This window comes from Canis aureus, chromosome 4, assembly GCF_053574225.1.
Source record: "Canis aureus isolate CA01 chromosome 4, VMU_Caureus_v.1.0, whole genome shotgun sequence".
NCBI lineage: Eukaryota > Metazoa > Chordata > Mammalia > Carnivora > Canidae > Canis > Canis aureus.
The window spans coordinates 15,795,401-15,801,356 of record NC_135614.1 but is presented as its reverse complement, the minus strand read 5'-3'; the positions used below and the strand labels follow the sequence as shown (position 1 = coordinate 15,801,356).

Here is a 5,956-nt window from a genome sequence, read left to right as displayed (position 1 = left end):
ATCAGGCCCACGGTCAGAAATCTACTCTCCCCATCTTTAAAACATTGCTTCTACAAATAATGTTCTATGAAAATAAATTATATTTAACCTACAAGACTTTTGCTTCCAGCTCTGTTTCTAGTAGGGCATTTATATACAGCCATCAAGAGGATCTTTTCTTGGGATAATTGTCTACTTCTAAGTATCTGTGGTATAGGGTCATTCTCAGTACTTTGTAAGTTCTTTCCAAACAATTTCAGGACAAGAAAAGAACATTGATACAGATGATCATTTGTATTTAGTGGGAACTCAAGTCAATATCTACCCATGAAAACTTTTCTAGATTTTCTTCAATTCAATGGTTTGGTAGCTTTTGTACCCTTTAGAAGAACAATGAGAGGTTAATCTCTCTTCTAAAAGAAAAAAAAATCAGAAAACATAATTTTGTCAAATCTCCTTCAAAGGAATTTCTTTTCTAGCTTCTTATCTGTTCAAAGCTGCTTAAGATATGGTAGTCAATATCAATCAGGAAACATTTGACCCAAAGAGATAAAGTCCGGAGGTATGATCGTTTGATGAATGGTCTACCCTTATCAGCTCATAATTGCTATTATAAACTCAACAGAAAGGTTCCCTTCCACTCTCCTTTCTGAAATAAGCCTCAAAGAAAAAGCAGTGGTGGTGTCACTACTAAACCTCACGCACTAAGCTCTGCAGTAGCCACTGGCTGCCAAAGCCAGCAGGTGTTATGTTAGTCAAAATTAAGAGTCTCTGAAGGTCTACACTTTATAGCCTTTGATGCATTTTCACATACAGTATTTCATTTAATCCAGATAGCAGTCTTTTGGAGTTTATTGCTCTTATCATGGCCTGTAATTCCTTGTGTGTGTGATTATATAAACACATACATACACATTTTTGTATATATGTATCTCCTTGCTTACTAGTCACATTCCTAGACTCTAGACTTCATGAGGACAAGGTACTTATGCCTATTTAATTCACTAAGGTTGAATCGGGGTCCTAATGCAATGTCTGATACATAATAAGTTTTCCCTAAACATAGGAATGGTGGCTTCAACAGAAAGGAAAATAGATGGATGAATAAGGAACCCTGTGTTGAGGGGATTGTCTTGTTCATTTTAAAGCTAAGAAACCTGAGGCTCGAATGTGAAACTGCTTATGTAGAGGGGGCAGGCACATAAATCAACATCCACCATGTCTTTGTGTGGATATTGCTGAGGATGCTGTCTCTTATCTTTATCCAAGATATAAAAGGAGTGAAGCAGCAGAGAGTACACCACCAGCTCCATCTCTATGTGGCCTTGATCATAACCACTATTGCTATTATAGTAGCAGGAGCACTGTGCTAAACATTTCCTAGATGTTGGCCAATCCTTATGAAAACCATGGGAAACAGGTATTGTCATTCTTGTATTCAAGATGAAGAAAGCTCTTTCAAGTTAATTAAAACAACTAACAACAGCAGAATAAAGAAGAAAGCAGACCAAACATTATGCAAGTTGGGAGTAAATTTCCTCAATACCTATTATCTATTACCCAGAGGTGGGCAGACAGCAGTGATGGTGAAATGGTGGCTTCACTTCTCAGGCCACAGGAAGCCTCTAACTCAGCATCTCATCACTAGAACATGAAAGCAGCAACAGTAACTTGAATCAGGTTTATTCCAGACTCCTCCACTAACACGTTTATGTGACGAGTCCCAGTAACACTGTTTCTGCATCTGTGATAATGGGCTCATGTTATTTTCCTCCATCCACTCAAAGGACTCTGGGAGGAACAAGAAGAATCATAGTTTACCAGCTAAATGCTACTGTGATCATTTGGGATGGAGGAAGGTGAGGCACTGGTGTGAAAAATCACCCATAAAACCTTCATAACCTCCAGAGAAAGGCTGCGTCTCCATGGATTAGTGGCTATGTGCTCTGTAGCTATTTCACCCAAAACTCCATCATATCCAGTAGGCTGTAAAATGCGCTGCTCTGAATGTCAGCCCTTAGAAGTGGGACATAAAGTCTCATCAGGTTCAAACAGCATGAGTGTGCCACACAGTATGGACATACCCAAGTCTTTTCTATCCTCCTCCAAGTTAAAGACCATCCAGGAAGCTATCCTGACCCTGACCCTGGCCATAATTATTAACTTTTTTCAATTACACATAGTCTTCATAACACAGCTAGCTCCTATTCTTCTATTCACAATTTGTTTTATGAATTGGTTCAAGTCTATTTACTAACTCTCCCAACAAGGCTGTGTTTCCCCACTATGCCTGGGGCATAGTTCAAGGCAGAACAGCTATCACTCAATAAATATTTGTGGCTTGACCGGCAGATCAGAAATATCCTTCTTGACTTTGTCCAAAAGTACCATTCTTGTTAATATTTTAAGTAAGGCTTCCCTTCTCTTGATTACTGTGACATCTCACTATCTGTCTCTATTTTTAGAGTCACAGCTATCTTATCCTTTGTTTCTTTTTTTCCCCCCTTTCCTGGACAAGAGTCTATTGTTTCTGATGTGATGGTATAGCTTCTTCTCCCTCTAAAACAAAGTTAAACTGACCAAGCCCTGCAGCACTTCAATATTTCATTCTTCTGGTATAAGAATATGCCTCGAAATGTGGCAATGACCTGCCCACATCTGTATAAATATGCCGTTTGGTCATGTTGGGTGTGAAGAGACTGAAAAGGACTCTATGTTATTATGTACTCATGGAACTCGGAGGGCAGTGATAGTTATTTCAGGGTTGTCAACTGTATACTATGAATGATGGCCGAAGGAGACACTGTGGGAAGAGGTTCCTCACTGAAATTTAAGGAGCAAACCCTTGGACAGTCTGAACTGATGAATATTCTAATAAGTATCTTGTTACTTTCAAACATTTGACTCTACTAGCAAAGCATGTCCAAAGAACAGTGTTACTTTAATGAACAGATAAAAGAGTTATCCATAGCAACGTGCTAAAATCCTCAAAACAAGTCTTTGCTGAATCATCCACGATCACATGGTTCTGCCATAGCTGCTAGGTGCTAGGGAAAGAGTGGGAGACTTGACCCAGTGTCTCGGAAGTCAAGGCAGAAGAAAGAGATAAGCACAGAGGCATGTCTCTTTGGCTTAGTCCCAGTATTTTCCTTGATCTAGAGACCTCATCTAAACTCTCAAGAGAAGAGATGGTTCTTGACACTGGCTCAATGGGTTCTGCTGCTCTGGTCAATGAACAAATTTAACCTTGTACTCCAGTTACAGGAGATCTCTGTGGATCTTTGTTTGTTTGTTTTTGTTTTTTGTTTAAATTTTAAGTCATATTTCCTTGCTGGAAAGCATGCTCCCAGTTCCTTTCTGTCATTTTGGTTCTTTTTTTCTTTTTTTTTTTTTTAAAGATTTGTTTATTTACTTATTTGTAATAGACAGACAGGGAGAGAGGCAGAGACACAGAAGGAGGGAGAAGCAGGCTCCATGCCAGGAGCCCGACACGGGACTCGATCCTGGGACTCCAGGATCGTGCCCTGGGCCAAAGGCAGGTGCTAAACCGCTGAGCCACCCAGGGATCCCCTCATTTTGGTTCTTTATAAGACCCTGGGAGTTGTTGTCCAGAGAAAACACGTTGATTTTAACACTCCTTTGACAGTGACCCTCAAATCATACCAAGTCCAGAGACAAAGCCAGAAAATGGCTTTGGATCGCAGTGGCTGAGAGGCATAGGGGAAAGCAGGAAGGTTTTCAAAGGACCCCAGGCCCCAGTGAGTTCAAATGAAGCTGGAGTGCCCCTTAGCTGGAGTCCTGTACGCAGTCTGGAGAATCTCATCCCCAAAATGGGTTTTAGAAACCCAAGAAAGTGGTGTTCAGAGGAGGTTAGAGCTCATCTAGTCCAATCCACAGGACTACACCAACCAACTTAATTACATAAGCTCTGCTCATATCATAAAGCATGAATTCCATCTCAGAAAAAAAGAAGAAAGAAAGAAAGAAGAAAGAAAGAAAGAAAGAAAGAGAAAGAAAGAAAGAAAGAAAAAAGAAAGAAAGAAAGAAAGAAAGAAAGAAAGAAAGAAAGAAAGAAAGAAAGAAAGAAAGAAAGAAAGAAAAAAGAAAAAAAAAGAAGAGGACTAAAGAGCCCGGGGCAGAGGGAATGGCCCTGGGGCTTCAGAGCTACCAGAGTGATTAGAGAATGTGAAATTTACAAGAATTGAAAAGAACTATGTGATATTGGGTCTTATTTCTACTTTTCCCAAAAGGAGAAAATTACAAATCATTAATAACTTCCCTTCCTGACTCCTCTCTATGTTGTGTCATCTTCCAATTACTGTGATTGTGCTGATGGAGCCAGTTTCTTAAAGGCCCAGCTATAAAATATATGGACTAATTGTCGAACAAAACCAGGGAGCTATTAACACCCCAGCAGAGCAGCGCTTCTGGTCGGACTCTATTATATCTACACCACCAGGTTTGTACAGCTCCATCGAGGGCCTTGAAATGCTGAAATAAATTAACTCCTTTATTTAGACATAAACATCACATCACACCCCAGAAGGAGCCAGAATGGACATTTCTGGTTCACACATTCAGTCCAGGGCAAAGAGAGACACTTCCCTGTAAATATCGCTAACCATAATCTGAATTTTCTAATTTCAGAAACCCATTCCTCCAACAGAGTAATATTTATAGAAAATGAAATTTGGGTTTTCAGTTATGCCAACTTTCTCTTTCATATTCAAATGCTACATATATTCCAGAACATGTTTACAGAATTTTCCCATATTTCTAAATAAATACACAAAAGAAGTTCTGAAATATACACATTTTAAAGATGACTTTGCACACAGCAGCTTATTCCCAGATGTTTTACATTCTGAATTTCTCAATAAATGAAGAACATGCTAGGAAAGCAAACATGGGCTGACAGTATTTAGTCTAAGTTTTTTAAATGATATAACATATGTAGCTCAAAACAATTTTCAATAACTATATTTCACCCTGAGCAGTTATTAAAGAATTTGAAATGAGCATTTGTAGGGTTCGGCACGGAGTTTTTAAAAATGCAGCTTTTAGGGTGATTTTCATTGTTTTGAGCTTCTCACAACCACACGGCAGCCACAATTCTTGTCTTCTATCTTCTGAGTTATATATATATGTGTATCTATATTCATGTGACAAGCCCATGATCCCAGTTCACTGCCACAAGTGCTCATTAACAAGCCTCACAGCCCACAGTCAGTTCTGCGAGCTTTGAACCAGTTCCAGAACGAGGGCTACAGCAAATGGCAGCCTGGCCTTTTCACTTCTTCCAGTTTTTATATATTAAAAAAAAAAAAAAAAAAAAAAGGCAGAAAACTCCCAATAACTGCTCCTTTCACACCTTTTATCTCCTTTATAAATTTGTAATATTCACTCATTAAATCTCAAACTTTGCTACATTCTTATGTAATGCTTAATTCTCTTCTTCTCTGGGGTTGGCTTGTGAAATGTCTTTAATTAAAAAAGCTAAAAGCACTCTAAATCTGGATGGCAGACTCATTTCCAGGGCATTCAGGCATGTTGTCTAATTTTAAAACTCTGACAGGATACATGTAAATTTATGCAAGTTTCATAAAAGTCACAATTTCCTCCTTGAATTCAAGCTAAAGAAAATGCCCCCGAGCTCTTTTCAAAGCTGTTTGTTTTACTGGAAAGCTCATTTTGCCCATTGTGTTGGAGGTGATTATTCTAAAGAATATCCAATGTCAGAATCCCATCAATCCACCAAGCATTAAGGAGTTAAGTTTCCCTACTATTGATCAAACAGGCTCTTTGATCACTATTTTATGGCTCTTTAAACACAGATGGGGGTGGGAAGGGGAAAATATTATCATGCAAATTATTTTGGTTGACAGTAATTAAGAAATTATATGTTAAGAAAATCAGTAATTGTTCACATGAGTCACTAATGTGTTTTCATTCTTTGTAAAACTTTCTGGCACGCCCT

At 38.7% G+C, this 5,956-nt stretch overlaps 1 protein-coding gene across 1 annotated transcript in view; it reads right to left on the bottom strand.

Annotated features, from left to right (window-relative positions):
- ARID5B (AT-rich interaction domain 5B) overlaps positions 1-5,956 on the bottom strand; it is a 178,767-nt gene that overhangs the window by 66,738 nt on the left and 106,073 nt on the right. The gene's annotated exons all lie outside the window — the stretch shown is intronic.